Genomic DNA, 18,329 nt, shown 5'->3' on the forward strand with positions numbered 1-18,329 from the left:
GTTGCTCCCAGCTAATGAATGGAAATTGAGACCATATAACCATCAATGACCACTTAATATTCTGTTAACTGTTACATTGTATTTTGCATATTATCCAAAAATGATTTAAAAAAATTATTCCAACAAATATTTCTAATAAATGCTTGTACAAAAGTAATAACGCATCTATCATTAACCTTTCTTTTAAATGGAAGGGCTTAATTTGTAATAATACTGTACTTCATACAAGCAACAATTAAATATTAATCGCACATTAAAACACTCACTGAGAGATATTGAAATAAGTTATGATAAGTTATGAGGAACTATTAAAAGGACTTATACACCATACAACTCAAATCCTATTACAACCAGAACTCTTTATGAGCTTCATTTATACTGAAACTATGAGAAACACCTTTCATAGGCTACAGTTCACTATAGCATTCTCTGATATGGCTTAGGACTGGCGTAGGTCATTCAAAGATGTCACTAAGCAAATGGGGATATACAACCTGCCCGACAACTTGTGAATGTGGAACTGAGCCACAGACTATGCAACATCTCCTGCAATGTCTATCGCTAGAGGAACCCTGCATTGTTGCAGATCTTGCCGAATTCAACAACAAGGCACAAAAATATGTCCAGTTCTGGCTGGGCCACGTATAGACTGTCCGTGGACACGATAAGAAGATATGGCATAGCCTTTGAAAAAATGTTTACTTCTACGGTCAATAAAGAAACACAAAATCTCTTTAGTGTAGTATGCCTCTCACTGGAACGCAGTGTTAACTTAATGAGTGCTAGCTATATTTCATTTTCTCTTGCCAGAGGATGAGCAGGTGGCTTTGTGAGAATTTCAGGCTTCCCCATGGAGCAGGCTGCCATTGAAAGCATGCACATCGCTTTGCTCTGCATGTCAACTCTGCCCTGTGCCAGAACTGAAAGGGATTCCATTCCCTCAGTGGTGGCATCGTGTATGACTATATGCAAGAAATCATGTAGGTCAATGTCCAATATCCTGGCAGCAGTTATGATGCCTTCATTCTGTGACAGTCCCCTGTGTGGCTACTGGACAACAAGGGCTATCCACTGACAACATGGTTAATGACTCCAATTTGCAACACGTGTGTAGCATGCACACACTGAAAGCCACGCTACCACACAAAATGTGATAAAGTGGACCCTTGGCTTGCTGAAATATTATTTTCACTGCTTGGGCTATTCTCCCTGAAGCACATCTCAGAGCGGATGTCAAGATTTGCGGCCATCTGCTGCATGCTGCATAACCTCGCCACAATGACAGCACAGCCTTTACCACCAGCTAAATGGTGAGCATCTCAATGGCTTGAGATGGAGGAGGACAAGGAGCTCCTCTCAATGCCGGGCTGTCCTTGAAGAACTCATCTGATTATGATACCAGAAACCACAGCCCCAATTCCTCATTTGCCAACAACCCAACACACCTCCTCTTGCTTCTGTCACTGACCATCACAAAATAAACTCTCCAAACTAAAATGAGAAATTATTCTCTTAGCGCCTGTCTTCCATGTGTCTTTGCTTCTGCTAGAGCTCCCACATAGTGCTACATCAGTGACTCCAGCATGCTGATGGAAGGCTGCTGACAACCTTGGAGTATGACCTCGAACTGCACCAAGAATGCCCTCTGCAGATAGTACCATCTGAGCATGGGCGGATGGATGGATGACTGGTATGCAATAGCATGGGCACTGGCAGGGGTGGGAGGAAAAATGCTGTCTTCCTGAAAGTGGAAAGCATGTTCATGTTAGGTGGAGCCAATGTCACTTCCCTAAAGCAGTGCCTCAGCAATCCTGGCCTTGTGTTGGAGGATAGATTGCTGGATTGTTGTGAGACCCTCCAAGACCCTTGGCACACTGTAATCGACAGCCATGATGAAAGCTGGCTGAAACTGCCTGGCAGCCAGCTCAGCTTGTATGACTTCAGTCTGAGATTCCACTGCAGCACTCAGACTTCTGGTGGAAGCTGTTTGTGCTGCAATGGAAGCTGAGACATCAGCTATCAGATGCTGCATCAGGGTTGGTTTCACAAGTGTGCTAATGGAATTGGCCACCACTTGGACTTTAAGCTCTGTGCAAGACCCTGTGTCAAGATGGTGCTTGACTCCTTCATGCTCAACATTGACTGCAGGCTCTGCTACAGGGTTCCAAATGCACCTAGCATTTAGTTGTGTTCTTCTCCTGGTTACCCAAATGAAGTCCTCATCTGAGTCTTCTGCAACAGAATTCATATGCAACCTCACCCTCTAGCGAGCTGGCACCAGCATGGTGCCCTTGCTCCTGCCCTGGCTGCAGGCCAGTCATGCCGGGTACCTCACCATGTGCAGATGCCATGTCTATGCTATCCTCTAAACTACACACAGCATCAATATCTGAGCTAGTGGCTTCGTGTGGAGAACTGAGTGTAACCGTGTGTCTTCCTCATCACTGTCACACTGCTGTCCCATCATTCTGACTTGCTTGCCATTCTTGAGTATCTGAAAGGAGAAAGGCTGAAGGGTAAGCTTGGGGAATGGGGGAAATGAGAGGTGCATGCTTACATCATCTGCAAATTGCAAATCAGAAGAGAGTGGGCTAAGAGTGGAGGGCGGTGAGGGAGGCAATGTGAGAAGAAGGATTAAGTTTGAGAATACCATCATCTTCAGTGGTTTCAGCTCCACTGCTGGGCATGGTCTCAGTCATGGACACTCCAGTGATGATGACCACTGTCTCCTTCATGGGCCATGCAATTGTGCCTGTCCCCTGCTGATTAGCTTCTGTTGTCTCTGATTGTGCATCACTTGTTCAGCAAGAGAAAGGAAAGTGTAGTTCAGCCAGAGAAAGGAATGTGTATCAGTGAGTGTTGTGCAAGCTGTTTGGGCAATGTGGATGTCATGATTTAATAACTACCAGTGTGTGCAAGCTGTGAGATGTGGCTTGCAGCAATATGAAGTGCGTGAGGGTACGGTGTAGCATGTAAAGATCAGGTATGAGTTCTTATTGATAGAGAGTGTTGGTAGGTCAGTGATGGGGCTAGTGAAGTTGGTGGGATATGATATTTGAAGAGAAGCATTCACTGACCTTGACCACTCCTGTGAGGCCATTGAACTTCTTGCAGCACTGCATCCAGGTCTTCGGGGATTGACTCCTGATATTGACCTCCACAGCTATTTGTCTGGAGGGCTTCTTGTCCCCAATAGATACAGGACATCTCGTCTAATTTCCACGTCCTTAACCAATGCATCATTCCAAAATTTTGGTGCCTGCTGAATCCCATTAATCAATGTTTCACAGGAGAGATTCACTTGCTGCATAAGTGTCATCACATGCTCAAGCCACAGTGCACCTCCCTTTTAAGAGGTGAAGGTTAGCTTTAAGCAGTGAAGCCTAACTTTAAATGGAACGAACCAATCGCAATATTGGCACCCTGCGCATGTGTCCAGCTAGTTTTTCTTCTTCAGTTCCCTGAACAAAGGCAGGTCTGACCCACAGTGCCTCAACCTCTGGCACAGGTAGGGCAAGAAGGCTGGTCCCAAATCCACCCCAGCCAGAACAGGGAATCAAACCCCATGCTGCTGGCACCAATCTGATACACATAAGCCGTGTACACATCAGCTCGCCAGCCAACTGAGCCAACTAGCACGCTCTCTCCCCACCCCCGCCAACCCAAGGAGCCTGAGTTGTTGTGGTAACACACATTTTTACATGCATGTTGTAGCCTGGAGATATGGATAGTGATTCCAATTTCTTTCCATCACATGGCTGACCTGGAATCTCTCCTATGCTTACCACCTACCACTGGCATATATGGAAAGGATTCACAAGTTGATGCTCAACCTGTTTGGCCACATTATTAATGTGATCTTCTTTGGCCAACAAGTTCTGAACCTGGAGCTTCTGGCTCAGAGGCAGAGACGCTATCCACCACACCGCAAAGCCAGTTAACAGCATGCTTTGCACTGGCTGGATGCTGAAATCATTCATAGAAGCAGGCAGCCGGACTGGCATACTGTCTGCATTGCAGTCAACAGGTGAGTTTTAATCATGCATTGCGGTTCCTGTTTTCTGGTGCTATTGAATTTTGCACACCCCTACCCACTCCCAGTTCTTTATCAGAACCCTTAAAAGTTAATAGATGCTGGTAGTGTAAACAAAAGATTTATTTCAATGTAATTAACTACTGTGTGAGTGCAGGTTGAGTATATGGCATTCATTGATAAAAACCTAACACAATTAAACATAATTTTCAGACATTATTATTTACACACAATAAATGCAGTAATATACTGTTTAATTATCACTAGATCCTATCACTTCATGAAGCTCTGCTGGGGTAATGCTGTCCATTCTCAGGTCTTGCTGGTCATATTGGGCAGAATTTCCTCACCTTGGTCCCTGCCCAAATAGTGGACTATTAGCTGGTCGGTAATCCACTGAGCTCTCCAGCAGGCTCTTTAACTGAGCCACAGTTTTAGCAAACTGCCTCAGGTTCCCTGTCCAATCAGGGCAGGATGATGTATCCATTCTGTCAAAGGAAGGATTTCTAATTAAAGTAGTAACGCTATGGGTTACAATGGTTTACGGAACATCAATTTTTGAGGCTGCAACAACCACAGGATTACAGCCTGACATCACCTTTAGGGGATTTAACACCCCACATGCATCCAAACACACCATCACTTGCCTCTCCTTGCATGGGAAAACTACCTCCATTATTGTCATTGAGGACCAAGTAACATCCTTCTGATGTGTGCTTACAGGAATTTGCATAAAGTTGATGGTTTGCTTGCCTAAGAGCTGTTCACATCAAGAGAGCTGAATTGTGTCTGGAATACTTTAGACCTTGTACCTGGCAGTAAAGTGCTCCTAAATCATTTTGTTTTCCAAAGAGTAACTTTGAAGAAAAGGCCACAATGTAGAACAGCATTATTTACTAGAGTGTCAAAAATTGTGGGTGGAATTTTACTCTTGCGTGATTTTATCACCAAAGTCAATGGACTTTTGGACAGATCGCCACATTTTTTGGCTCTGCTCCCGGTGCGACAGGGCTGTAACATTCCGCCATACGTACTTGACTTGTAACTTTCATGAGTTTCTGCTCCGATAAAGGAAAAATATGATGAGCAAAACATCGAGCCATAAAAGGAATGAAGTGCCCTGAAAGTAAATGGGAAGAATTCAAGTGCAAAGGGAAATTAGTTTTTGTCATAGCTTTTCTTCAGAAGATCAACATTTTTTTGAATCCTTTCTACCCTTTTTACTCCAGTTTATTTTTGGTTTTAGTTTCTTGGCCAAGTCATGAAAATGAAACAGAAAGCACTGTGTGCTAATTATTTTTAGCTACTGGATTTAACCAACGTGTTCACAGGATCTCTCCAGTGTTTAATCAGCGAATCAAACATTATACACGCTGAGGTTGTTTTAAATGTACAGGAATTAAGTGATTTACTTAACAAAACATGAACAAACAAATAAGTAGCATGATATTGACATATTTAAATTAAAAATGCTTCTAATTCCTTGAGTGGGAAATGTAAAAAACACACACCTCTAACTTTTATAAAAGCGAAATGCTACGGATGCTTGAGACCTGATGTTAAAACTAAAAGTGCTGGGAAAACTCAGCAGATCTGGCAGCATCTGTGGAGAGAAAAACAGAGTTAATGTTTTGAGTCTAAGATGACTCTTCTTCAGGATTGAAGAGAGGTAGGAATGTGAGGGGTACTGTATTTAGGTACTGCTCCTTTTCCTCTAATCTAAATTATGGTTTCAACATTTGTTTTCACTGGGCAGAATTTTGCCCTCGGTTGGCGGGCGGGCCCCACCAGCTCGGCAGCGGGCGGGCTCCACCAGCTCGGCGGCGGGTGGGCAGCCGAATGCCGCTGCTGAAACGGGACCTGCCGCCATTTTGAGCAGGCGGGCCAATTAAGGCCCGCCCAGCGGCCTGCCCGACAGGAAGCGCTATGCATTTCCTGTGCACCGGGGGAGAGGGATTCTCCACCTGTCAAAGTGCGCTCTTTCACACATGCATGTAAAAGAGCGCACATCTCCCTGAGACTAAGTGCTGTCTCAGGAAGATTACTGACAGTCTAAAAAACTTGAAAAATAGAAAAATTAAAAAATTATTAACATGTCCCCCTCATGTGACAATGTCACGAGATGGGAATGTTAATAAGAAGCACAGAAGCTTTATTAAAGTTTTTAAAGATGGACATGAAACCTCATCCCGCCAGTGGATGAGGTTTCATGTATTATCAGGAGCACGCAGGGGCTCCTGGCCTGCCCGTCAGCCTTAAGGTTGGATGGGCAGGTCTTTAATTATCTTAATTAGCCTGTCAATGGCCTCAATTGGCCATTGACAGGTCAGTGGGCAGACAGCTGATTTCGCTGTCCGCCCACCTTCCTAAAGATTTAAATGGACCGGGATGACGTTGGGGGTTCCTCCCAATGTCATCACGTGTCATTTTCGCGTAGGCGAGCGGGCCCCGCCCCCAACTCACCAATGGGAAAATTCTGGCCACTATGTCTGTGGAGTTTTAAAATGGTTCTTCCTGAGCTATTTTCAAATTCATTCTCCTTTTCACTGAGATTTTTAAACTCACTTTCTGATTCAAACTGAAGAGCCATCTTTATATCCTGGAAGGGTTATCGGGCCTTCTTAGATTTTTGCTGATCCCTCAAATTTAAAAAAAATCTATCAGTCATATACAAACTGAACTAATTATACAGTGTGGCTTAAGTTTGAATTACTCGTTTCTCAAGCCTGTAACCAATTACATTTGTAACATTTTATGAAGATATTCTTAGTAGAAGGATTTGAGCTGCATTTTTTTTAAAAAAGTTATTGTGTACTAAACATGTGTTGCACCTGAGTGAGGAGAAGTGAACTGGCTCCCCTTTATTTAGCCTCCTCCGTTCATCGCAATAAAGGTTTTTAAAAATTTATTTTCCCCGTAAATGTCTTTTCCAATCCAAATGTATTTACTTTTTAATAAGGAGCCAATCAAACCAGGTTTTCTTGAGTCAAAGAAAGAGTAAGTTTATTAGTTTCTAAACCCAAGAAAAAATAATAAAAGATGTAATGACACACATACAAAGATCTCAGAAGTAAGAAAAGTTAGGGAGCGAATAAGTTATAAGAATTACGAATAAGTCCTTTGCTTGTCCTTAAGACATAGATAGTTGAACACTGTGGCTGTTTGAGGTCAACTGGTTTCCTTTGAAATCCTGGAGTTGAATTGAAGTTCATGTAACTGTACCTTGCTGAAGTCAATCTTATCTTCAGAGAGAGCGATAGAGAGATTCCTAACTGCTTTCTTCAGCAGTGATTTTTTGACATCAATTTTTCTGCCTTGGCAAACCCAATTCTTAAACCTCCTGTATATTCCAAGAGGGAATTTGATTAAAATGTCTTGCAGTCATTGTTGTCAAACAAGTAATTGCATTTTGATCGTTCAACTCAGAAACCACTGACACATTCAAGATAGTAGAAACCAACAGGAGTTATTTTGTCCTCCACAGAGGGTTTTGAATATCTGTTGGGTACCTGGCTGGTTAGCAGTGCCCATTGTCTTGCCAAAATTATAGTTGATTAAAGTCCAGCGCTTTGCATTTTTAATGTCTTCCATTCAAGAACCCCTTTTTGAAGTGGACCTTGACACCTCCCAGTTGTGAAATTCCATGAGCAACATGTCAGCAGTGCAATCCACATAGTAACTTCCAGAAAAGGTCAACTTACAATTCCAGACATCAGGTGACTCATGGTAGCCATCTATGGTCAGTGTCTTTTCTCGTATTTTTTTTAAAAACAGGTCCTCTTTAAACAGTTCAATATGTTGCTTGGTTAACTGGTGAGGATATGGGCAGATCTCACTCAATCACAATTTTCCATCATTGTGACACAAACACCAAACCAAAATTAGACAGACAAAAATAATACAGTTTCTTTCACTTGAGTTAACAAGATAAAAGTCTTTGGCATAGAGTTTCCATTAATAATATCAGGACAACACAACTGGAATCAGCTGAATCAACAGGATATCAGGAAATTTTAAGCATAAGTGAGCTGTCCAAAACCACCTGCTTTCGTGTTTTAAGCAATCTTTTATCCTGGTTTAAGACTCAGTTCAACTGGCTTAGATTCCACTGCAAAACTGCTCACATTGCCCAAGTCAACATTGTAAAATTCCACTGATTGTCCTGGCTTGGGGCGGCTCTTCAGCTGTGCTTATTATCTGAGGTGCACAGGCACTCCTGGACATGTTTTTAAAGTTTCTTTTTGTCAAAAAATATTCAATTTACTAAGAAACCGACTGGTGAGCACCAGTGAAGCGAATAAATAGTTTAGTGCAGCTTTTTTTAAAACCAGTTCCAGTGATTTTAGATCAGGTTACTCACAAACGGAGGACAGGGCACTTATTAAAATGTTTATTTTTTTGTAATAAATTCATTTTCTGCTGTATTGAATAAACTCAATGGGTTATGACTTTTAAATACATCAAGGAATACCCTTTGATGGAAAGAGAAAAAGAAATATTATGTTTTATTACGCTGCCCAATTGCACTGTTTCACAGAAGATTTTAAGTCTGTGTTTATGCAAATTAATTTTTATCAGAAACTTGAACCATTCTGTAACCCGCATAATTTTGGGCGCAATTTATTGATTGCATCGGAAGTAGAAACTCTGGCCTGGATTTTCGTCCCCGAGGCGGGTAGCGGGAGTTGGGAAGATTCCCAACTCAGCCCGCCTACCCTGGGAGAAAGGGCCCACAAAGACGGGATCTTCGTCGTCGGGAGACAGGACCGGGTGTGGGCTGGAGTCAAGCCAGCCGACCCAGGGAAAAGTTTAGAGGCAGCCACAGGAGCTGTCAGCTGCAGAGGCAGGCTGTTTAAAAGACTTCAGGTGGAATTGTTCCGGATTTGCACTAAGTGCGGTAGCGGGCAGGTAAAACGACGTTTTACCCACTGGCCGCAATGGCGGCTTTTCACACCGTATCGTCCCAAACTCGCCACATCATTTATGCATTCCCAGGAAACACGTCTTTTCCATGGTGGGCAGGCTGTCTTCACCTGCCCACCATCACATCACCGCTTCATCATGCTGAGCACCCTATTTAAAGTCCAGCTGCACACACACATCTCAGCATCTCTAGTCACGACTACTGCAGGGAAGGTGTCCACGAAAGGTAAGAAGACTGCGGCCCCCCAGGTTTAGCGACATGTCACTGGAACACCTTGTGAGTGCCGTGGAGGCCCGCTGGAATGTCCTCTACCACTAGTCTGGCCGCAGGATGGGCAGTGATTTTACCAACCAGGCTTGGGAAGTGGTGGCAGTGGTGGTCAGCGCCAGTGCCCTGCGAGACAGGACAGCCACCCAGTGCCACTACAGGATGAATGATCTCATCCGTTCCACCAGGGCAACTCACTCTTCTCATCGCTCTCAATTCACACACTCACAAACCCATCACACATCCACAGGGATCTCACACCTCATGGGACAACACCACTAACTCTCACACACACCCTCACATCTCCATCAGGCTCATATCCTCATCCTGTCCATGGTGCCACTCACCACACAAACATTCCATGCAGGGCCATGTGTCCTGCTCACACTCTCTCCATCTGTTTTCATGCAGGAGAAGCCTGCTCACATCAGCAGGGAGAGGTCCCAGACCAAGGGTGGAGTGGTCCACATTAGGCCCCTCACTCACTTTGAGGAGCGTGCCATTGCGCTGACTGGTGAGGACATGGACCCTGCCTGTGGTGATGGTGAGGTCGGCTGCAAACACCAACGTGAGGATCCTGCACCACATCATCCCTCCCTCAACACAATTGTGAGTGCTCTCTCTCCTGCTTTTGACTCCACTGCCATGAACTAATTATCTCTACTTTGGTTCACAGGGAACTCTGCCAAGTGACCGACACCCTCAGCCAACCAGTCCCTCAGCACCATCCACTTCTTCATCTGCAGCCAAGAGGACTCCTCCTCCAGTGAAGAGGTGGCAATAAGCAGCCCGGAAGACCCATCACCACAGAGAGAGCAGCCGGCCCACAAATGATTCTAGAGGGAGAAGTGTGTGTGTGGCAGGGCCTTTCGGAGCCTTGTGCAAGCCTCTCCCACACACGTGGATCCTTCACATTTCACACTTATCTCAATGTCCTGAGCATTTTCAATGCTGCCTGCTGGGGTTCACTTTCAGTTCTCCATCTGAGCTGACCTGCATCTCCACCCACCCACTGATCACACTCCCATGCAGCACATGATCTTGCCCACCACGATTCTCGTTTCACTTTCAATTTGGACAACATGGTGCTAATTTACTTTTACTCCCCCATCCTTTAACCTCCCCCAGCAACCCATTTCCTTCCCCCATCACAGTTAACAACCCCTGGCATCACATTCCACCTCCCCTCTGTTACCTATCAGGCCCAACAATTTTCCTTTGGGGATGTCCAGGTGAACGTGCACGTTCCCTTCCTTCCTGAAAATACCACCCCCATCCACATTCACCTCCACAGCCTCCTCGTTCCCACCCCCAGGGCCCGTGTCTGCCTCCAGGTCCCCACCAACCAACCTTGCCGTCCCTTCTATCACTACCATCGAACCCTCACCTTCCCACCCTACCGCCTCACTCTGCCCTTGGTCATTCTCACCCTTCCTCCATACCATGCCCACCCTCAGTTTGATCCCCAGGAGGCAGACATGGACTGATATCCCAGGCATCCATTACACTTGTTGAAACAGCTGCACCCTGGAGAAAACATTATTTAATTGACAGCTTAGGCTTTCTGATTTCTGCCGTCAATGTCATAATGTTTGTTTACACAATCTTAAATGGCTTCAAGGATTTGTGGTTTTTGTTATTGATATTTTAAAGAATCGGGATGATTGACACTTATTGATTTTAAAGTGAAATGACATTTTTAACATAGCGAAAGATTATGAATGAATTGCTTTTTTTAAAGCTTTTTTGTTAAACATGCTACTGTCACTAAAGGGTTCATTGCTTCTATACAGTGTATAGTGGGTCAATGGGCATGGAAGTACCATAGTTTGCCATTGGAGGTATGAAGGACCATAGGGGGTGGTTGGAAGGGCATAGCATGGCATGGGGAGGCAGGGGGGCATGAGGAGGACCTTTTAAACTTACCTTTTAAGAAGTCCCCTCATGTAGACTTGGGTTCACGGCTCCTCTTAAGGACCGTGAACCACAATCCTTTAAAAACCTGGCACGACTCCATGAAAATTGCGGGGGAGCAATTGCTCATGCCTATCCCACAATGGAGCCGGGAGTGCTGGATCCAGGCTTTTGACAGGAAGGCAGTCTCAAAAATCAGATAGCCTGGGGATGGGGTCGGGAATCCCAGAATTAGGACACAACCACCATTATACATATATATATATACACATACATATATATATTAAAAAATTCACTGGAATATGGAAACTTAAGTGAGTAAAATTAATCTCACAGAATCAAATTTCATTTAAGATTACTGGGTTTAGGTTGATCTTCATTTACTATTGTTGCTGTTTGTTTCAATGCTTAACACAAAATTATTTTCCTTTGGAAACCAAAGCACTCATTTAAATATACTAAAGTTTTGTGACATTAATGTGATGCCATTTGTTTAAACCGTGTAAGAATAGGAATTGACTGGATATTAAGCAGTGTTTCTTTACCCAGTGAATTGTGAGCTTCTTGAATATATTGTTGGCTGCTAGACATGGGTAATGACTTTGTTTAATTTTTCCATGGCGGTGACAGCATTTATTGCCCCTCATTAACTGCCTCTGAGACAGCCTTCAAGTGGGAGTTGGACCAGCTCTTAACTGAGGCATAAATCGAGTCTTGGACGTCTATGTCGTCTCCTGGCCTGGTTTTCATCACCTGAGGACACTGGGGAGAACTTTTCCAGAGTATTTTTCCCTTAGTCCTGGAATTATTGTCTGTTTTTTTTCCCCTCTTTTAGGAGGCAGTGGGAGGTGATACCACAAAATGTTATATACTTCAGATGGGAAAGCGAATGCTCTGCTGCCAGACTTTCTTAGTGTAACTTGGGTTTATCTTTTCTTGCAGCTTGCAAGAAAATACAAGGAGGAAATATTTTCTACCCAATACCATTTTGCATGCTAATAAGAGCCTAAAACTGTACCGTAGCAGTCTCATTGAGTTGAACCTGGGCAGTGTAGAAATTGTGCTCATCCCATGGATATATCCTTTACCGGGTCCCAAGTATTGAGATCACAGTATCAGCATATTTTGGGAAGGTGCCTGCACCATTTCTGGCACTAAAAGGATGATCGCTTCTCTCTGGGACGTCTGCATAGATGAAGGTGGACATAAGAACATATACTCCAACCTCCAGACCTCAGTACACCCAAAATTCCATCCCTGCATATCCAGGCTGTGTTATTTTCACACCTTCACAGCACAGAATTTCAAGCCTCTTCTGCCAATATACAATAAGGATAGTTGGAGGTACTGGAATAGCCCTCAGCTTTCACTTTCACACAGCGCATACACTTTGTGGTAAGCAGAAAATCTAGTCCATGTTAAAAAGCCAACACTTTGTGTAAGATGTATTATTTCTTTGGACAGTAATTCAAATAACATTTTCTATCGCTGCAATAGCAAAAGTGAATGCTGGAAATGAATGGCAACATCTAAAGGAGAAAGGTAGGTTAACTTAAGGTGTAACTCTCATAAGCCTCTCTCAGGTACTGATTAACCTGCTGTGCATTGCCAGCATTCAACATTTCAGGTTTCCAGCATTTGCATTTGTTTGCTTGTTATCTCTTCAATTGAATTGTCTTCAATTCTGAAATGAGTGCTGGTGGATAGACAGAAATAGAAAAATTCAGAATTTTTAGCAGACAGATAGAAATCTGATGCCTTTGGGGACCATGCCCACTTCCCTAACACCCAGATCATCCAAACGTAGGGCTACACAAACACATGGAATCCTTCATACCTTGCATGTCCTGGCAGAAAAACTGACACTTTGCCCAATGGCATTAGGTAACAACTTCCAAGAAAATATTACCCAAATGGGGTTTATAATACTCCATTCTTTAAATTCCAGTTCTCAAATTTATCAAGCAATACAATTGTAATCTTTTAATAACAAAGGAATATTTTTGTATTTGTGAGAGTTCACTTCTTTTAAGCTAAACTTGTATTCTTGCAAAATGCAAGCAATAAGGTGAGCAAATTAGAGACAGGTGCCAGTGTTCAGAATACATTTGGAGAGAAATTTCAAGATTAAATTTGACTCTGTTATATAGCAAGGTACAAAAACATGAACTGCCCTCTTAAAATGGTTACAGCAAAAGGCCAAGGGACAAGTCAAAATGGGGAAATCCTGTTTTTATTCACTAAAGTGGCTATCCCGCCATCAGTTCTTGTACTAACAGGCTGGATAAAGCCAAATTAAATTGCAGCTCAGACAACTACTTTCAGGTTCTACACAAAGGTGCCGTTGTGAATGCTTGGGTTTCTGTCAGGCTGGCTCAAAAGTTGGTTTAGTGTAAGTTAACAAAAGTGAAAAGGCTACCCAGGCGCATTCTGTTTTCCACAAATAAATCAGGGCTGAGTAAAGTTTAATGAGTCCTCTCCAGTGAATAAACAAAGCTGTGCTAACAGCTGTCTTGCTGAAAGTGTTTGGCTACACGAATCACACAGACTGGTTTGTGGTGCAGTGGCTGGTTTCTGCGAAGAAGAGAAATTCTATTTGTGCTCCACTTGTGCTTAGGCCAGAGGCTTTGCCTGCTGTCGCTAATCCTATACAATGTAAGAGTTGCTGAAAAAGAAACCATGGAATATGAGAATATATGGGCATCGGCCTTTATCTTGCATGCTTTTGCACTGTTAGGTGGTTAATTTGCATCATTGATTATATGCTCAGCAGGAATTGTGCAACAATGGTATTTCTTTAGCTCCAGTGGTAAATTCCACAGTCACATTTAAAAGAGCGCATTAGCCACTTTAGTATTCTTACGTTTGTATATGGCACTTTTATATTACAGCCCTACTTTAAAATCTTTATCTCAAAGGTAGCCATTGAGGTGACAAATCAACATTAATGCTGGGAAATAAAATGTTTATCCATTTTTCACTTGCTATGCATTGAAACACTCCCAGGACAGGTATAGCATGGGTAAGAATTAGCATTGTGTTCAGTTTAATTTTTGTTTTAAGATTGAAGATTCTGCCTATTCCCTGGTCAGTCCAGAGCACACTGCTAGTACCCTGCCCAAAGGCTCTCTGAATTATATGCTTAGAAGGCAGTAACAATTGACGGAAATTTTTCCAGGCAAGGGAAGATGGGTTTTGGGTGTGGGTGGGGAGTTAAATTCCCCTGGAAGCTACATTTTGTCGGGATCTCAACATCATCCCGCTCTCATCTGGTTTTCACTGGGTAACATTGAAAACAACCTTTTTTGGATCTGTTGGGTAAGTAATTAAAATGCCAATTAAGAACGGTTTTAACCTTCAATTCTGGGTTTCCCAGCCAACCTGTCAGACACCCTCCAGGGTCACCAAGGCAAATGCACAACAGGAAAGATCTTCTTCAGTTAAACCGACAAACTGGGAAAGCTTTGACCAGTTACACTGAAGAGCTCCAGCCATGGCCAGGTGAGAGGCTGCTGTTCAAAGAACTTGCCTCAGAGGGTGTGATCACTGCTTGCTAGTCTCATGTCTTGGAAGGCACTTCGACCACCTAGTGCTTCACTTATCTTCAGTTGTATTTCGCTGCTGCCAGCCATCGCCACATCTTGGACGCAGTTCATGCAGCTCCATCTCGCACCACCGATGAGGGACGAGAGCAGAAGAAACACCACCACCATCAGCATCAGCAAGAGTAGCAGCACCGGCTGCCTTCTCATCGGCTGAATGCCCCTCCACGGGCAAGAGGAGATGGACACTAGGATCCAATTGGAAGAAGGTGAGACATCCAACATAGTGTCTACAGGCAGAGGATTAGGTCTCTTGACATGTTTGAGGACCCATGCATCAGGAAACTCAGGCTCTTACAGCAGGTCACTGCTGACATCAGCAGCCTCCTGAGACAAGACCTCCTTCCCAGTGCATCAGGTGTGCATACATGGTCAGTGACCGTCACCTGCTTGGCTGGAGAGGTTATCCTCCCGTCCTTGGGAGAGCTCACCTCACTGCAAGTCCTCAGGTCCCACAGCAGGACCTCCAGGTGACAGTGAGAGACCCAGGGAAGAACCTTTCCAGGTCTCCTCCTAATTCCTGTGGTTGGTGCAGCCTTAAATATCCAAGTGCTGGTGAGCCACTGTAATTCATGCCATGGCCCCTTTAATTAGAAATTCCTCCTTTGACAGAATGGATGCATCATCCCACCCACCCTCCCTAATTGGTTGGGGAACCCAGAGGCAGGATGTTAAGGCCATGGCCCAGTGAAAGAGCCTCAGCAAAACCTGCTCCTTCACCATTCAGGTTCCCGACCCGCAAACAGTCCCATCAGCCGGCAGAGACTGAGTCCGGAAAAATCTGCCCAATGTCCCAGAATAATTTTCCCTCTGCATTACCCATATTTATTCAGGGAAGTTACTTACTTCTGTTCAGTACTTCCCTGTAATGATGCGGCTGAATTCAGGACTATAATGATGCTGGTTTTATAGTTGTGAAGAGATTTGTGTAATTATACAGTAGTAGAGAATAGAACATGTTAGGTCACTTGCTTAACAGAAAACCAGTCATGTTGTTGAAAAAATTGTTGTTCCCCTGCAAAGCCATATGGGTTGGCGAAAATATGTGGTCAATAGGAAACAGATTAAGATTATTGTCAACTAATCTTAGACAATAGAGACTATTGTGAGGTAACATCACACAGCAGAGACTTATCAGCTAGTTGAGAGGAAACAAAAATAATTGAATATGTTCCAGTGTTTCTACTGACTTTAGTTTAAAGGTAATAACAAAGCAAATACTGACAACATTCACATGACACATTACTGGCATTGGGTTATATATAACAAACACAGGCATTCATTCCAGTGCTTATATGGAGAACAAGTGAATTAGACAACTATAAAGGCAGTGAAATGTTTGCAAGTATACACAATTATACACAAAAGGCAGAATTGTCCCAGATCTGCACAACGTGCGGTAGCGGGCGAGAAAAGACGTTTTACCAACCGGCTGCAATGGCGGCTTTTCACGCCGTATCATCCCATTCCTGGCGTATCCCACTCATTAATAATGCATTCCTGGGAAACACTCTGCATCCTTGAGAGGGCAGCCTCTGAACTGCCCGCCCTGTCGTCACCTCAGGCCTTCAGTAATCCGGGCACCGTGTTTAAAGGGCGCCCCTGCACACAGCTAGCTCTCGCTGAGGCATCGGAAGCTGCTGGAAAGTCATGGCCGCCAAAGGGAGGAAACATGCTGTCCCCAAATTTAGCGATGCCTCCCTCAGGCACCTACTGGACACAGTGGAGGCCCGCTGTGAAGACCACTACCCCTGTTCTGGGCGAAGACCAGCAAGCAAGGTCACCAATCCAGCATAGGAGGTGGTGGTAGTGTTGGTCAGTGCCAACGGCCTGCTAAAGAGGACGGTGACCCAGTGCCACAAGAGGATGAATGATCTCTTCCATTCCACCAGGGTAAATCACTCTCAACTCACACACTCACAAGCCCATCACACATCCACAGGGATCTCACTCACTGCCAGTTCAAGGGACATCATCATTCACTCTCTCATACACACCTTCATCTGCCTTGCTGGTCATGTCCTCATCCATTCCATGGCACAACTCACCACCCACACATGCCAGGCATCCTTATCATTTAGATAAAAACAAAAAGCTAAAAGCTACTGCGGATGCTGGAAATCCAAAACAAAATAAAAACAGAATTACCTGGAAAAACTCAGCAAGTCTGGCAGCATCGGCGGAGAAGAAATCAGTCAACGTTTCGAGCCCTCATGGCCCTTCAGCAGAACTGAAGCATAGTTTCAACAAGGGAGAAATATAAATTGGTTTAAGGTGGGTGGGGGGGAAGAGACACATTGAGGGTGTGGTGTGAGCAGATAATCAAAAGATGTCAGAGACAAAAGGGTCAAAGAGGTGTTGAAGGTGGTGGTCTTTGTCTGAGAAAAGTGCTAATTAAGAATGCAAGACAGGATATTCAAAGTACAGCTCTAGTGGGGGTGGGGTGGAAAGACTAAAGGTTTTAGTTTTAGATTTAAAAATAATGGAAATAGGTGGGGAAAGAAGAATCTATATAAATTATTGAAAAAAAAGGCGGGTGGGGGGGGGAAAGAAACGGGGTGGGGATGGGGGGAGGGGGAGTTTAAGATCTAAAGTTGTTGAATTCAATATTCAGCCCAGAAGGCTGTAAAGTGCCTAGTCGGAAGATGAGGTGCTGTTCCTCCAGTTTGCGTTGGGCTTCACTGGAACAATGCAGCAAGCCAAGGACAGACACGTGGGCAAGAGAACAGGGTGGAGTGTTAAAATGGCAAGCGACAGGGAGGTTTGGGTCTTTCTTGCGGACAGACCGCAGGTGTTCCGCAAAACGGTCGCCCAGTTTGCGTTTGGTCTCTCCAATGTAGAGGAGACCGCATTGGGAGCAACGAATGCAGTAGACTAAGTTAGGGGAAATGCAAGTGAAATGCTGCTTCACTTGAAAGGAGTGTTTGGGCCCTTGGACGGTGAGGAGAGAGGAAGTGAAGGGGCAGGTGTTGCATCTTCTGCGTGGGCATGGGGAGGTGCCATAAGTGGGGGTTGAGGAGTAGGGGGTGATGGAGGAGTGGACCAGGGTGTCCCGGAGGGAACGATCCCTACGGAATGCCGTCAAGGGGGGTGAAGGGAAGATGTGTTTGGTGGTGGCATCATGCTGGAGTTGGCGGAAATGGCGGAGGATGATCCTTTGAATGCGGAGGCTGGTGGGGTGATAAGTGAGGACAAGGGGGACCCTATCATGTTTCTGGGAAGGAGGAGAAGGCGTGAGGGAGGATGCGCCGTGTCCGGCCCATATCCCGCGCATCCTCCCTCACGCCTTCTCCTCCTTCCCAGAAACATGATAGGGTCCCCCTTGTCCTCACTTATCACCCCACCAGCCTCCGCATTCAAAGGATCATCCTCCGCCATTTCCGCCAACTCCAGCATGATGCCACCACCAAACACATCTTCCCTTCACCCCCCTTGACGGCATTCCGTAGGGATCGTTCCCTCCGGGACACCCTGGTCCACTCCTCCATCACCCCCTACTCCTCAACCCCCACTTATGGCACCTCCCCATGCCCACGCAGAAGATGCAACACCTGCCCCTTCACTTCCTCTCTCCTCACCGTCCAAGGGC

The 18,329-nt window shown here is 44.7% G+C and overlaps 1 protein-coding gene across 2 annotated transcripts in view; it reads right to left on the reverse strand.

Annotated features, from left to right (window-relative positions):
* The window catches only part of col8a2 (collagen, type VIII, alpha 2), a 419,777-nt gene that overhangs the window by 217,272 nt on the left and 184,176 nt on the right, over positions 1-18,329 (reverse strand). The gene's annotated exons all lie outside the window — the stretch shown is intronic.

This window comes from Cetorhinus maximus, chromosome 21 (genome assembly GCF_964194155.1).
Source record: "Cetorhinus maximus chromosome 21, sCetMax3.hap1.1, whole genome shotgun sequence".
In the NCBI taxonomy this organism is placed as follows: Eukaryota; Metazoa; Chordata; class Chondrichthyes; order Lamniformes; family Cetorhinidae; genus Cetorhinus; species Cetorhinus maximus.